The sequence below is a fragment of the Fringilla coelebs genome (genome assembly GCF_963513975.1).
Source record: "Fringilla coelebs genome assembly, chromosome: 1".
NCBI lineage: Eukaryota > Metazoa > Chordata > Aves > Passeriformes > Fringillidae > Fringilla > Fringilla coelebs.
This window is the reverse complement of record NC_140028.1, coordinates 124,965,879-124,983,668: the sequence shown is the minus strand read 5'-3', so window position 1 is coordinate 124,983,668 and position 17,790 is coordinate 124,965,879. Positions and strand designations below refer to the sequence as shown.

At 35.5% G+C, this 17,790-nt stretch overlaps 1 protein-coding gene across 2 annotated transcripts in view; it reads right to left on the bottom strand.

Annotated features, from left to right (window-relative positions):
- DGKB (diacylglycerol kinase beta) overlaps positions 1 to 17,790 on the bottom strand; it is a gene marked incomplete at both ends in the record, with an annotated part of 297,216 nt that overhangs the window by 53,972 nt on the left and 225,454 nt on the right. The window lies entirely within an intron of this gene.

The window sequence follows — 17,790 nt, the reverse complement described above, 5'->3', positions numbered from 1 at the left end:
AGCATAAACATGAAATTTTATCCTAATTTTGTGTCAAATTCTCAAACGTATCTTGATCTTGATTCAAAGTTCATCAACAAAGTAATGTTAAGTGGACTGTGCAGGTTTTTAATCATAAAGTAGTCAGTAATCCAAGAAATTAAGACGACTACAAAAGGTTGAACAATTCTTTAGGTTTATTATGGCTAAATTAAACTTAGAACGGAATATAATTTCAAAATGTATTAAAAATCTCAAGGAAGTTTATCTGTATGTTTCTCTGAAGAAGATATAACACATACAGCAGAATTTTGCCCATATAAACAGCTGTACTGTTGTTCTACACACTATTGGAAAGAAAAGTCTGTTTTAAGACTGCTTCTAAAACATCTTAGAAACTTTGGGTAGATCTTTCTAACAAAAAAAAAAAAAAAGAAGGTTTGGGTTTTTTTAAAGCATTTTCTGTAAGCAGTTTGCAGATATTTTATGCTGAGTTTTCTGAGGAAGCTGTGTGCGTTTTCAAACAGTTGTTCAGAGACCTCTTTGCAGTTACCAGCAGGATTGGCTCTTACCACTGTCATTCCCTTAACAATGTCTACTGACATTCCACTTTTGTCTTCAAACCAGATGTCATCCATTACGGAGAACATTCTCTCCACAGGTGCATTAGTGTCTCTGCATGCCAAAACAAATTCAGCAAGGAGCAGGAGATTCTAGAATGTATGGTATTTTTTCTAAATTATTTACAATTTTCACCCATCTTTCAGTGAGCTTTCTGCACCCGAAACCCCGTGACTGAGGGAAGAGGAGAAACCTCCATTTGAAGGCAGACTTTCATTTCAGAATGCATAAAGGCTCCATTATTTAAAAATAAAATAAAAATGAATTTACCCTCCCTGTGGTTTTGGGACTATGTTCTGCATGCTCTTAAGAAGATGGAGGAATTTGGTTTAAGAAGAAACTCAGATTTGAATACCAGTGACCTAGTAAACAAAAGCTGAGGAGATGTGTTTAGCACTGAAGGAGAAAAATACACTTTTGAAGAATAGGCTTCCATAAATTTGTGTAACTAAGTTAGTCCAAGTAACTCGTGATACTCAATTTGCAATTTTGAAACCTAGAGGATTTAAGCCTCCATTACATTAACTGAGGCTGCACTGCAAGTCAGAAGTGAGTCCACTGAAATATTCTTTTATCAGTGCCTTAACACTGGACTGTCTTAACGAGCATAGCTACAGTCATAACTGCATGAAAGGCAATGGGACTGGGACCAAAATTTTCATGTCAAATTAGATTTGCTCCGGCATTATACTGTTCATTTTTTTCACCTAATGTCTTCCACTTACTCTGGTCTTATCTTGGGGAGGTTAGTGCAGAGTAAGCTGGGTTCTATACTTAAACAGCAAATCCTTTTTAGACATTTGTAGTTTATACTAAAAATGCTATTGTGTGGGATAATGTAGGAGCACTTCCAGTGCTGTTAAATCATACATTCAGCAGTTCTTCCTGAGTAGAGGCCTATATATTCAGTGCTAATTACTGCTGACACTGCATGGATGCAGTTGCTGATGGCTCTGATATTAGTGTAAACAGAGTCTGTAATTAAAAGACCATGACTCTTCCTATACAAACATTTCTTCCTGAGTATCTCAAGCAGTGACGCATATTTCAAAACCTACTCAGTATGTCAGGGAAAAATTGAAGGAACACCTCAGGTGAAAGCACACGGTTTTTAGATGTTCCTAACTTTCAAATGACAATGGCATTTCTAACTTGAGTTTATGAAATTTTAGAAGTAAATACTGTATTGTCTCTCTTACAGATCCCTAAACTCTGCTTTTGCTATTCTTCCTTGTAATGGGTAGCAAAAATTGATAGGGCCACTAGTCTCAGGCAGTTAGAACCTATGTGTAATAACCCATATCCATGAGATTTTTTTTTTCCAAAGAAATATAATTCTTTTTTTTTCTGTTTTTTTTCATCTTCAAGTTTACATCAGGTAATTTTCTTTGACTGAAAGAGCCAAAAAGTAGACCCTCCTTATCAAAACCCAAGCTTTTCAAAAGACCTTGAAAACTTCATGTAGACTACATGTGGGGCAAAATAAATTAGGCTTTCTGTGAAGCAGGGAAGTGGGACAGCAAGTACTTTATCTACTAAATTCCAGATACTACTGAACCATCACATCACTCTTCCTTATGGTGTGAAAGAATTCTCATTTTTTTAATTCTTTCTTGCAGGAGACTGAGGTGGCTTGCAAGGTTTTATTATTGTAAGGGAAAGTGATATTATTTTTTATAATAAAGAAGCACAAATTAATCTCCTCTCATAAGGGGATTTATTATATGCCATTCAGATACATAACTTCTATCTCTGGACTAGGAAAAATCATGTAAGAAGTTGCAGGAATGTAGATGGTTCTCAATGAGGGGAAAAGGTGACAGTGCTCTGGGAGCCTTTCCTGCTCACAGCCTGTTAGGTTGGAGGGTTATTATTATTCTTAGAACCAGGGGATGTGGACATCTGTCAGCTTTTTCCCCTCACATGTGCAGCAACTGTGTGTGGTCCTCTAAATGAAACTATTAGCTATGCAGTTCTCTATTCATGTACCAATTCTGAGCGTGCTGAATCTGTGCCAATTAGAAAGTATTGTCTTATGGGTGGGTGAAATGGGGATACACAAATATCATATTAAAGTAAACAATTGCTTGAAAATAACTTATCTTTCTTAACTTTCTCTCCAAATTTTAAATCCATTAATTTAAAATGAGAGTATATACTAAATTAACAGGTTTGTTTTTAAAAAGCAAGCTTGTTTTACAGCAGCATGCTGAACTGGATGATAATCACTGTAAGAACAGCTGTTGTGGGAGGTCAGGGAAGTCAGAGAAAAAGTAACCACTGCCATAAGAAGTTGGGTGATCTCTAGATGCAGTTGGTTTACTTCACAATGTCTACATTACAAAGAAGACTGCATTAATAAAGACTGCTGGGAACTAAGGTTTACATTCAAAAGTTGTTAGACACATAAGGATAGGCCACTCTACTCATTAGTGAGTATCCTGTGATTGCACAGGTGTTTACTAAATACTTGGGAAATGTTCAGCTGATGCACAACAAACACCCATATGCTTCATAACACTGAATTAAGAGACTTACTTTGTTTACTGGGTTAATTAACTTTTCAGATTAGGGCAGCCTTCAAGATAACATTGAAAACAGAGCCATTGTAAACACACATACTTTACAGCATAAATCCTACACCAGCCCTATCCTCATGGAAAGCCATCACAACAATGTCTAGGGTGTATGTAATGCCTTTCTGGGTTCTCAACATACAGTATGAACCATTTTCTGTTAAGGGGAAGGAAGACACACTGATCTGACTTCCCTGCCAAAATAACTTAGGTATGCCACTTCACATCCTCTGCCATTTTTTGTTGCTAGATATGTAACAGTGTCACCTATCATGCTGTACAAGTAATATATGTTAGTTAAATGGATTTTTCTTTTTCAATTATCTAGCAACATTTTGTCAATTATCTAGCTGCTCACATTGGCAAGACTTGTCATAAACTTCATAGATCTGTCAGATTCTTATAATGATGGAACATATGTTAAGAAGAGCCCCGAATCCCTTAAAAAAAAAAAAAAAAGAAAATCAAACATGTGGCCTAGACCAAAAGATATTTAATGCATGTACAATGAAAGGAATCTAGTGATTTTTGAATTCACTGGTCACAATGTCACTCTCTCTTTCATGTTCTTGCAAGTAGTTCCTCTACTTTTAAAGCTAAAAGGCCATCTTCTCTCCTATTAGCTTTTGTTTTAACACAGTCCTTTCATTTCCCCAGCAGAACACATCTTTTTCCATGATCCAACTGCCAAGAGAAATTTTCTTTAACTATCTGTCTCTCAAAGCCACCCAAAACCTTGATATTACCCTCAAGAAATGTCTGACAATTTGGGAATTTTTTTCAGATTTTGATAAGACATACTATTCGACACATTTTTCAAGATATTCAAAATAGATTTTATAAAATCCTCTAGTTAGCCTGTAAAGAAATAACTTCTGAATGCTAAAGCACTAAACAGACATTACCAATTTGGTAGAGGTAGTCTTAACATAGTTTTGGAGAAAGTTATAAAGAGATAATATGCCATTAAGCATACTAGTTTCCTCATTAGTTTTATAAAATAGCTCTTTTTCTATCTGTTCACTAATAAAAAGAGTCATACTCAGAAATGTGACCCACAAAAAGACAAGAAAAATCATAAATATAGCCATAATTTTATACTGGTGATATCCTTTGACTCTGGCTGAATCAAAGTAATGTGAAAGTGAACTGTTATATTACCTTTAATCATTCAAACGACCAATTGCCACCTCACCCACAAAACCTCTACCATACAAAATGAAATGAAACCTTACCTAGATAAATATGGCCAAAGCCCTTTTCATATGTGTTTTTTCTGGTACTGACAACAAATTACCATGAATTTTCTGGCATATGACTACTTCATAATTCAACGTAGAATACAAGACACAACAAGTTAAAATAATTTAGCAAAGCAGACAATACTTCATGAACTCATGAGTAAGAAGTGATAAAAAAATTGCAACTGTACCAATGCAGTTAGGTAGATGATGTCAAATGTTCATACTCAGACAGAATACGTCTGAAGTAGCAAGAACACGTCTGAAAAGAGACATTCTGTTCATCACACAGATCTTGGCAACCAGCCTCAGCAGCTCCAAACAGAGGGTCAACAGAAGCCTCTTAGACTCCTTTCCCAAGGAGATTCAGCATGGCCAAAGAGAGATGCCCAGGTGACAAAGCCTTGCCAGTCATCCATCTGCATTCTCTCTTTTCCATAGGGATAATTTTAAATATGAGGTAAACAAAATGAAAAAAATACAACAATTTATCTAGCTGAGATAAAAAATCTGGCACTTTCATATGCTGTACTGCAATCTTTTTTGCTTGTTCATTTTTATTAAATTGACTTTTTCATATATACCGAAAGCATAACTCTGAGACAACCCTACAGAACAGAATGAAATGCTTTAGTAGGGGTCACCACTCAACACAAAAATTAGCAGATGATTTAAATTTTTAATACTCTAAATACATATGTTTTTAAATTTTTATCACAACAAGCCATGTTAGAATTTATGTTCAGTGTTATTTCTTTCAAGAAGGAGAAATTATTTCATAGAGGTCTGATCAAAGTGACCTCTTCATTCTTTATATTCAAACAATTCTTTTGGTACAATATAAGCAGTAAATTAATGCATTGGAAAATGGAAAAACATATCTATTGCAGCCACATATCATGGTTTCTTCCCTCCAGTAGATGTCTGTAATGCAGAAATTTTTCTTTGCTTTTTATGTTAATACTGGTCACACGCTTACTTTAAAATACAGGTTATTGTAAAGTAATTGAAGAGTATGCTGTTTTACTTTGTTACACCCAGTTAGAGCTTGGTGCTCATCAGACAAAGATTTATAAATCTGGACACATCTATAAGTTAACAGAGTGACATCATCACAGTCATATTTGAACTAAGTCTTTGTGTCTCACTATAGAAAAGGCTCCATAGGCTGAAAATATTAAAAAGTAAATGTATCTCCTCATAAATGGATACCTAAATAACTATCCCAGTATATTTTGGCAATTCTATATCTGAAACTATATATTGTCAGTATATATGAGACTAACCATAAAGATTTTTACCTGTAGAAAATGATAGTTTAATAAATTGTTGCAGACAGAGCTAGATTAATCAACTCCATCATCCCAATTAATTATACAGCAATTATTTTCTGATGTTTTAAATGTCTTCTGATTACGTCTTGCTCAGTAATTCTCAAGGTGCCTACATCTTAATATTATTTCCGATGTTATAACAAAAATTGCTGATTGTTTCTTACTAGCATAACTTTTTCAAGCTCTAAAGACTTAATAATCCATTTTATCTGTTCTTAGTTAATGGTTCTAAACATCCCCAAGTTGGCAAAGAATATTTTTAACAGAATAAATACAAAAACTTGAGTCATGAATAATTTTTTTCCACATAGCCTAGAGAAAATGGCCACCTATGAGGAACGTTTTACTCTCTGTAGAACGTCATATAAATACAAGGCCACTTGCACTCCATTATTTCTACAGGTCTGTGAGCCATTTGGGATCCAGAGGTCTCAAATTTTCAACCAATTTTTCATAAGGAAATAGAGTTGAAATCAAATGAATCATGAAGAAGGAAGTCAGTAAGGAGAAACTAAAAATTTTAGAAGGAAAATTACATCCCCAACTATATCTAAAGTCCAGGTAATTGGAGGCGGGGGGGAAGGGGGGCCATTCTAGAAGATACTAGGAGCTCCCCTAAATACTATTGGCTCTATTTGATTTTCAACACAAACTTACAATTTAACATGTGCTTCCTTGTTGACCATCAAGGGGTTAAGCAGGTCTGTAAAGAAGATATGAACATCCTAGGACTCCACCTGAAGCAGCCAAAATGAATCATGTACAAACTTTAAAGGAAAAGGCAGCGAATGTTGATCAGAAAAAGTAATGAAAGGATCCGTTCCAGTGTACTCTTTTCCAGTAGGGGTGAGAGTTCCTCTGTGTTTTCACTTGACAGTGCTGATTTTGCCCATGGGTGGCTATTCTGAGGCTCTTTCCAAAAAGTAAGTCCCCAGTACAGAACTCTTACCTCAAAGACTGAACTAGGAGCCTCTAGGATAGGACTACAGGGTCAGCTAAGCCTATGACTGAGTGAATCAGACAGATGAAAATAAAACTAATTACATACTGACTGCTACATATATACAGTATAAAATTGTACTTCTTAACCTTGCATTCGGCAACCAAGCCCTTAGATTTTAGCAAATGAACTTTAGATCACAAATGCTTAGATTTTTTAGAGTGCAAGGTCTGGACAAGCCCCTGAGCAACCTGATCCAATTAGACCCGCTTTGAGCAGAGAGGGTTGGTCTAGATGACCTTTGGAGGTCTCTTCCAACCTAAATTATCTTTGGGCCTCTGATTCTTCAAGCAGGAAATGTCCATTTGATCTGTGTTTATAAAGCACCTAGTGTCCAAGACCTTTGGGTGTTACCACAGAAAAAATAAATAATAATCACTAACTGCCAATTTGCTCATACAGTTGATATAAAGTAATACAAGGAATGGTTTGGTCAGCCTCAGATTATTTACTGGATTCTGAAATTACTGGGGTTTTTGTAAGGATATCACTTTTCCCCCTAACTATTATAGACACACTAGAAAGAAAAACATAAAAGATACACAAATATCATCTGTAATCCATTGCAAATCCATCGCTGCTCTAGTCTATGTTTTAAAAAAAGGTTTCTTACTGGTTGGCAGCTGAATCCCCTGAAAACCATAAGCCAGCCTTTCTGGTAAGAAGAAGTTATTTAACTAGTATCCAGAGTTTTCTTTATATAGTAACACACATAGAAAGTATTTACAAGTTCCACTGAGAATGTGCAAACCAGCATAAGAAAATTCAGCTCAAGCCCGTAATTTTACTATTTCTACAAGTGCTAACAACTATTGAAAGTTATTGTAAGTGTAAAGATGTGTCTGAATACTGACAAAGAGGATGATGGGACAATGCCTGAACCCCGCACAGTGGATCTTTAAAATTGTTCAATTAGCCTCATACAGATTTCTACAGCATGGAATGCAATGCCAAGGGGAAAACAAAGCCAACATGGGGACTTTAAGCTGTGCCTTCCCAATATCAGGGAAAGAAGCACAGCCAGAAAATGTATTACCTGCAGGAACCACCCACTGGGGCTATAGATAGATAGCACAATTTAGTGCTGTCAGAAATCACAACATATACAATAAGTGGTGAAATTTGTACCTACTTGGATTTTGCAATTAAGTATATACTTCTGCTTCACTGCTATTTTTCTGATGTCAGATTTCAAGGACTTTTGATGGTAATAAAAACCCTCCCACTGGCACATATGAAAGATAAGCAGTGTGTTTGTAACCCTGTCACCTGGAAATAGTAGGTCCAGAAATAGTTGGCGCTAAACTTTAAATAAAATTATAGAACTCTTTCAACCTTTCTACTCTCACTGTGTAAATGCGAAAGTAGTGTAAATCTTGTTGACAGTTATTGCCATATCTATTGGCACACACTCAGCAGCAGTTTGAGAAGTGTTGTGCAGCATGGCTAGTGCCCATTACCTGTCTCCCCATATTTTCTTACAATTTATTTTCACCCCAGCAGGCAGCACCTCACAATGCCATTAATTTGTTGGGCAGCTCATTCTTTCCAACACAAACTATTTTACAATGTGTTCTTATAAACAACCTGGTGGTTCACTGGCAATGCTCAGTGTCAGGAGGGAGGTTATGATTTAGAGGCAGCAGGTAAAAAATGGAGCAGGTCACAGAGATGACATCGTTTGACCAAACCTCCTCTCCTCTAATTTTACTATCGTCAGCACAAGTGCACAGAATCACCAGATTCACACTTGGTCTCCACACTATGTGACTGAAACAATGCCACTATCAAACAGCTCTTTTTGTTGGTGCTTTTCCTATACAGCATTCTGCTAATAGCATATTTGCTAGCTGACTACAGTTACAAGAAAACAAATGGAAAAAGAAGGAGAAAGAAGAAATCTTTAAATTGATTTTAACAGCAAGTATGGAAAACCCCACCCAAAGTCCTCTCTCCTTGCAGAGTAATTAGGCACTAGAAAAATACTTGCATGACTCCAATATATATTTATAGCTACTTGTATTTGATTGTTTTGGTTAATACAAGCCTTTGCAGAGTGAAGGAGAAGACCCCACCACTAAGAGAAAAAATTCAGTCTTTTTAACAAAACAAATTGAATCTCACATTTCTGCCTTCTTACACTCTAAACACTAATTTCCTCCTGTAAATTCTACTTCTACCTCTAGTAAGTAATGCAAATGTTTATACACACAACCTGAGATCTTACTAGGTTCTTAATATCATCAATATTTTTAGAATATTTTACACATTTTTTATCAGAAATACTAATGTGTGCATTAAATGAAGCTGTCTCTCCTGTTGTTACTCAAAATTAAATTGCTGTCAATCTGACACCTTTTGCAGACACTCAAGGAACTTGAAATTTTCTATTAACAAGTAATAGAAAACTAGAATGGATCAGAGGATATGATTATGTGTTACTGCAGCCAAAAATGATCTGCTAGGCTATTCTATTTTTATTTCTGTATCTTTAATCTAAAGATTCCGGCACCTGGGGCAGGGTTAAATGAGCAAACAATCTGAGTAATATGCTATCAGTATTCCTAGGGAATGCTTGTCTGCCATTATACAAATTGAATACTGCAAAATGGTTATTGAGGCTTTTCATACGAAGGTCACAATATAAAAACAGATCTTTGGCATCAAAAATTTCTTACTGTTAATCTAAGGCATAAATGCAACTATGCAAGTATCAATCACATGTAAAGAGAGCCTGAGGGGGTTAAGCCTATGTCAGTCTTAAATTCATGGAACCTTTCTATTTAATTTTAAACACTTTCCATGTGCTTGCAATGTTTTCTAATAACAGGCCAATTCCTTAACTCACACAGGAATCTAAATTACAATAATCATATGCATTCCTTCCCCCAAGAAAGGAAACACCTGTTGTAGTTGGTTAATTGCTGACATTTTGTAAGCTTTCAGAAGAAAACTAACATTTACAAATAATTTATACTTGATAAACTTCAGAAGCAGAGAAACACATGAATTTTAAAAGTGATATGAAACTCATATGTTGAGATAGTAACAGATGTTTTCACTTTGTTAATTAAAGAAAAACTCTCTATCATTGTATCATAAGAGGATACAGTTATTTTAAACCTAAGATGGGGCTACTTTCTGTTCCATTTCACTTCTGCAATAATTGTTACTCATGCCAGTATACAGCATGAGAAAATAAAAATTAAGCCCCAATAAGAATGAGAATTAAAAAAAAGAGTATGTGTACCCAAATCAATATACAATGTAGAAGATACATTCAATCAGGATTTTAAGACATTCATTCACGTGTTTCTATGGAATTCTTGGTGAATTTCAGAAAAAGGCACATATTTACACTATTACAAACCTCAAAGGATCATTTAAACCTAACAATGTAAAAAATAGCTACACATGCAGTCATATTAGTAGTCATAGCTTTAATCTGAGACTTGCTAATTATTTCCAGCCACATTCTAACATACAAAAAAAAAGTGAAATTCTGCCCTAAGCTACGGTACTTTATTTTCATTCACATAAATCCGGTCATTTCAGCACAATTACACTCAAAAGCAGCAAAAGGAGTTATGCCTTGTGCTAATGCTCTTATACAAATATCTATATTTAAGGAATGACATGGTACTTTTAAATAACAACTACTCATCTGCTATATCTGCTGTTATGCCACTAAGCTGGACAGGTTGGTTGAAAGACCAACATGGAGGAAAGACTCCACGAAAGCGTTCAGGAAAAGCAAACATACTTCTCCTGCGACGTACAAATGAGATAGTTACAGAGCTTCACATCCTGCAAGGTGTATTTTCAAATGACAGCCAAGTCTTTCCAGAGATAAATAGCAGGATAACCACTGCCTTCAGTATGGAAAAACAACTATAAAAAGGAAAAAAGCCTGGGTAAGCTGATCAGGTTTTGCTAAAACAAGAAATGGTATTACTAAGTCTGCAGCAGATAAGGGAAAAAAAAACTCCAACAAAATATCTGGATATTGTATTCATATCTCTTATCATTTGTCTGAACTAATGGCTGTCATACAGGTAAGTGTTCATTTACCTGGGTTAATGAGGTGCAAGGCTTAGGGAGGGCTCCCAGCAAAGCCAAGTTAAGCACTGGGAATACTGTGGAACAGGTCATCTGAGCCTTCTGCAGACACCTGTGCTGAGGTCTGTGCCACAGGCCCTGCACAAGGTTCACATTAGGGCACACCCCTTGTTCCAGGTCAGCCAGACCTGGGCTAAATTCATCTTGAATGCTGAAGAGGAGCCTGAGTTGCTCTAAGCAGCTGGCCCAATATGAGAATGCACACCAGCAAGGTGATGTTCCCTCTAGCAGCCAAAGTGAGCCCCAGCAGAGCAATGCAGTAATGCTGATAGCAGAGAACTTGGTGTGATTATTTGGATGCCTCATTATAGGTGTTTCCTGAAACAATAAGTAACTTCCTACTTCTTGTTGCTACTTAACATGCCATCCCTTCCACCCTCACCTTTTTCTCTGTAGGAACCAATTTACTGTGATTTTTTTTTTTTTACAATAGCTAATTTCACCTACTGCATTTAATGTCATAGGAGTTATACATGTAAAGCCCTGTACTTAGAGATAAGATAGTCCTTTATGCCATTTTAATCAATCTTTGTCATGGGTATGTTACTTAATAGCTCTGTCTTCCTATAGAAAATGAGCAACTTAAGGGAAATGAAACTTTTCAAAGATACATTTTCCTTCTGGCAGACTGTGAAATACACCATAATTATCCTCTTTCGATGAATAACGTTTGAAAGAAAATGTGCACCAAAAAGTATAATACAACGACAATCTCAACTGCCTTGTAAATAAAAGGAAATTGTTTTTCTACTATGATCTATATTGCACAGAAACACATATACATGCTTGATAAATATAAAAACAAATCAGACTATCAAGCCATTTTTAAGGTGCTATTAATTTCTAATAACAATAAACTCAGTATTTCACAGCCAAAAGGCATTGTATGTATATTTCTGAAAGATTAAAACTATTATGAATTATGGGCTCCATCCTGCACACTGATGGAACTACTTGTATGAGTAAAGCTTGGACTGAACACAGCCTCTTTTAAAGAGAAGAGAGAGAAAGATCATGGCCCCCCAAAACTTTATTACTGGAGGTGGGGGCATAGGAGTTAGTGGGGGTGGAAGAGAAAACAGGAAAAGGCCTTTTCAATAGCATAATAAAACCATGACATTCCAGCCCACATTCCATTCAATAGTATAATAAAATCATGACATTCCAGCCCACATTTTCATATTAGGAAAACTGTACTATCCTTAACAGCTTGGTAAATGTTTGAACGAGATCTTGCAAACTAATGCTGCTATGCACAATTTAACTGAACAGTTAGAAAAAAATGCCATTTAGCCCTTTTGATATCTGAATGTCATTCCAGTAAATATGTCATTCCAGAACATGAAGCAAAAATAAGAAGCCAATGTCACACAATCTTCATTAGCTAATATGAAACAAAAACATTTGAATTCCAACATTTCCCTCAGTCAGCCAAAATCCAAGTTTTGAGTTTGGAAAATTACAGCTCTACCACAAAGAAAAAGGTTACTACAGGAAAACTGTGATGTTTGTGTCTTACATCCTTTGGTTTTAACTTTTTTTTTCCTTCTCCCTTTCCCTCCCTCCTATCCCCCGTCTCCTCCTCAAGGCACTGCCTCCAGAGGCAAGATGCTACTTCTTAGTGGTAACACATCACAGTTCAAGTATTTGATGAACTGGCACCACAAGCAGACATACAGAAATTCAACTCACCATCTAGTTGGCAGGAAGGAAGGTGTCCAACCCAACCTATTCCTTAGGTTTTTACTTAACTGGAAAGAGAATCACCTCAGGCGAGCATTTTATTCTGCCTACCTTAGATACTTGAATGCAGGATAAACATTCTTTTCCTGAGGTGACTATCTACTGGCTATAGGGTTGATTTTTTAGACACTGAAGTTAATGCCACACTAACTTTAATAGCCCCCACAATTATTTCATTTACTGTAAACAACACACACTCTCAAAATAGTAACAAAAAATTTGACACAGAAATATGTTCCCTTTAGTTAATTTCAGAATAGATGTGGAAGATGCATGGACAAGAAAAATACTGTTTGAATAAAATTAAAATTTTTTTCTAATGCTCAGACTAAAGTTTAAAGTTGAATATCTTAACACAGACTAGCTATGAAATAGCTCTAATTAGCTTTTTTTTTCTCTGTGGTAAGGTGCTAATATCTATGTTGTAAAAAACTGTCTAAACAACATACAAAGTAAGGGCAATTACCTTACGTAGCCATGACAGCGTCAATAACATTTAATAAAAATATTATTATAGAGAGTTCATTATGCATGCCTTACCATGTCAAAAACAACCCAAAGTCTACCAAGAATGAATATACACTGTGTATATTTAGTGTATCTATTACACAGACTGTGTACATAGTACACAGTTTCAACTTTTTCAGCAAGGAAAGGTCACCTAGCCAGAGTACAGGTTATGAAAGACCTCCATAAATTAAATTAGACAGCTAGCTCATGAAGTTATAAGCTGTTTAGGGAACATGTCAGGAATCCCCTATCTATAGGGAAGCTTCTCTCTCCCTGTAGAGTGGAATTTGACACCTAATAAGAAAGGCATTTTCTATTCTCTTAATATTTATGGATATTTTGAAGTGTTTTAAGGCCTTCACAGTCTCTGCATGACTTGAACTGCTTTTAACTGCAGTGAAGTACCTGCATACACATTATTCCATTTCCAAAGCTTCTGCATTTCCATTCAGAAAGTCATAATGCAGTTATTAAATGAGATTTCCACACAGAGCTATGGAATCATATTGGTAAGCTTGGTTTATGCCTAGGTTCTGTGATATGAATGCACACTGTCTTGAATCCATCTAATAGTCTGTGGAGTGACAGCTTCCTGTAACCCTTAACAAGGTGCACAGATGAACTTGGTAAGGACTTGGTTAAGTACCAGTGTACCCGGTGATGTACAAAATGAATATGAAAAAAGTATTTCACTGAAATATTTATAGTCTAAAGGTTTCATCATATATATTGTCTTCAAGGATGAGTTCACTGAGGTGAGTGGAACCACTCGTGCAAAAACAAGTTACATATATTTCTGCCATTAAATCTGAAGAGACTTTAAAAGAGATCCCATTTCAGAATCGGGCTCTAACTGAACTTCAATGATGAAATCAAAGCATAACAGCTTCCACCCCAAGGGAAACTTCATTTAGCAAAAAGTTTACTGGAGATATTAAAAAAAAAAAAACAACCAAACCCTCCTTTTTGTCATAAAAGGTTTTAAAATTTTGTTTAGAATTTCTGTGAGGAAGAAAACTGTTTAAGACTGGACATAAGGGGTATATATTTTTCATGTAAGACATCTTGTCATAATTCAACTTGTTTTAGATGCAATTTGCAACCAAGTAGTGCACTTATTTGCACTTATATTTCTCAACTCATAGTTTTGTTTCTATGCAATATGTTAATCTTTTCAAACTACTGACTTTTGGCATTTATCAATATCTGTGAATATCCAAAAAGAAGTCCTGTCTAAATAACGCGTAGTTCACAGTAATATCTAAAATCTGTAAATGGCCTGAGGGTAGATGTATCATAGATATGTGCAACCTAGAAGATTTTAAATAAAACAATTGGAAACACTGCAAGTGTGAGATTCATAATGTCAAAACACTAAGTCATCTACTTTCACAAACTGTCACATACACCTGCAGTTATATTTTTTCCAAATTCATTGACATTTTACAATAGAAATTGTACTGATACATTAGAAATTAAAATGAAATTAAATCATAAAACCCAAATGATTTCTACCCTAATAAAATGAGATGAAAGACCCCCTCTACTTCTGCACAGGAGCTGAAATGAAACATGTAGTACTTTTTCCACTAACAAGGATTATGATACTACTTAGGATGCTACAGCTAAATATTTTTTGTTTTTTTCTAATTAGTAATAAGCAAATCAGACAAATACCTTTTCATACATGTTTTATAATAAAATGTTGCTAGTTAGACAGAAATGCAATACACAGGCACACATTTGCTATGACTGCTGAATGTTTTTCTTTAGCATACATGCACAAACCCCTAATAAGATAAACAGGGAATGTTTTTAAATAGTGCACATTTTAAACCACTCAATTTCAATACATTGTTTGTCAGACAGCATGCACATAATCAGATTATTTTCTAAGCAGACCCCCATTTGATTACTTAAAGTGCAAATTGTGGTCTGGCTATTGTGTGTGCAGAGGAGGATAATGGGAAGGGGAAAGAAAAGACAAGCCCTTTATCAACAGGTGGCAATGCTAAATAGGAAAGAAAAGAAAGAGGGGAGTGGGCTCAGAGAAACATACCTTCCCTGCACTGTGCAGATACCTCAGAAAGAAAGAAGATTTGGCAGAAATTTGACCCCTTTTTCCTCCACTGATGATCATGTTGTGTGTACATGAGAGCATGGGAAGACAGCAGCAGGACCTCATAGAGGTTTCTTGAGCAGTTTGAGAAGTCCTCCTTGGGACTCATGCTCAACATGCTCAGGGGCAACAAACTACCCAGAGCGAGGAGACAGCTTCCAATCATCCATGCAAGTACCCCAGCTAAGGGCTCAGAGTCCTAACCTTCAATTCATGTATTTGTGGTCAAGTTATAAAAGCAGAAAAGCAGAGACAAGATTACAGATTGATACACAGTAAAAAAAGCCACAGTTGCACTGCAATTGAAAAAGTCTAAAAGTAAATGTGCATCCTATTCAGAAGTCCCATACAAAAATATTAGATTTATAAAAATCAAACAAAACTCAACACCAAAATCTGATATATATATATATATATATATATATATATATATATATATATATATATACACACACACACACATATATATATATAGGTATCCATGGGAAAACATGAGGATTGATTACTCTATCCTAGGAAGTGCAGTTCTTAGTTGTCGAGTGATTAGATGCTTTATTTGGACATAAAAATAACTACAAGGATGTTTATTCAGAATAAGTTAATAAACAGAAGTTAACAAGCAGGTATGTATTTATTGTGGTTCCTAACACAGCAATACCTATCTCTGCACCAAGTATTAATAGCTTGCAAAATGTTCTCTTCAAACTAAAAAGTACAATGTGCCAAAAATACACACTGCCTAAGAAAATAATCAGCCAGCGAAAGAATCATGTTTTCAAGTGAGAGTTAGATATTTCCCCAGTGAGTAGATTCAGATTTATCAAAACTATTTGAGAAGCTCAGACATAAAATTGATTGAATTCCATTATTCAGCAATAATCTTGAATTCTGAGTTGAAGAGCACATTCAGCCTTAGAATCTATCTTAGCTAGTAGAATTAAGTGACTACTCTTTGCAGTGTAAGATAGAAGTGGGTCCATTAAGCTAATCAGTTGGTTCTGAAATGTTCACCTTCATTTTTCAGCTTTCAATTCCTTCAATTTTTATTTTGAGTTGTTTTAGCCTGGTTTCATGGACTAAATACACACTTGCAGTAGAGCATGTAGTCCCATTCCCACACCTATAAAAGGAATCCACTTTGCAGGTTCAGACTGCTCAGTGTTGCAAACTGGAACAAAATAAATATGGACTACTCTGAAATCCAAGAAGGTACTCCTGCTCAGCACTGGAATGCTAGTGAAGATGCAAATAATAATACTATCTAGGTACTCAGTGATGTGAGAGGTGATCTAGTTTTAGATATTGAGAAGTCAACCTCTGCTTTAAAATTGCCTTTGGATGAAGATACTTCCATCCACAGTGCATACAAAGTGATTAGAAAGTAAGTAATGAGAACAGTTTTTCTAAAGTAAGGTGCTTAATGTCTGAGTTATGAACACTTTGACAGACAACATGCAAAATTCTGTTCAGTTTTTAATATTTTTGTTGTAATTTTATTTTATCCTGTCCAGGAAAATGGAAATTGAGGGTTGCAATGCCCTTTTAATACATCAATTATAGTCAGTAGATTGAAATCACTGTTAAATATGTATCAAAGACGCATATAATTTCAATAATTAAAGAAGTGATAATTTCTGTTTCACTGCTATCAAAAGGATAAATGTCCTGTCTCCCTGTGTTCAGAAGCAAAACGAAAGGAAAAAATTTGGTGAGCCCTTTACCCAGCAGCCTCCATCTCTTGAACATCAGGGCATAACAGAATTGTAGCACATGCAGAAGCTTAGTGCCTGGTGAGACTTTGGCTGACAATGTATCGCTAAGTCACACTGAGATACTGAGAGCTAAAGCTCACAGAAATCGAATGCTATCCCTTATTGCAGCCTCTAAGCCATTAAAAACTACTTTATTCCTAAACTTTTGTCATCCAGATAATTTAGCTGAATTTAAACTAAAATGCATAATAATGAACAATGTTATAACTAGTGACTTAAAAATTACTGCTGATGAAATGTAAAAATTGGATTTTCAAAACTAGCAAAAGGATCCCAACAGCATAAGACAGTTAAGTCCTGATCTTTATAAAGTCTGAATAATGAGGAGAAGCAAGATGATATTCTGAAGCAAAACATAATCCTTTTTTTAGGATAAATAGAGAAAAACAAACAAAACCCAAACTGTTCATTCCTTTGGTGTGAAGAGAATGATGGCTTATAATCACTCAGGCTTGTGACGTGCAGTCAAGTGTTACAATGCATAGTATTCAGATTCTCAGAGAAGAACAGCAATTGTTATTTATTATTGGCTTTGTCAAGAGTTATGTTTAATAATAAAATTTATTGAGTAAGTGCATCAAATCACCAGGAAAGTATACGAGCCCTGAAAAAAATGACCATACCTGTGCAAGCCAACTACAGCATATGTATTCAAGGATTCATACAGCATTACAACATAGTAACATAAAATGTATAGATATCTTGCTCTTTTTACTCTGAAGTGACTTCCCTCGCCTCTGGCCAAAGCTTGTTAGAATCAGGGCACAACTATCCCC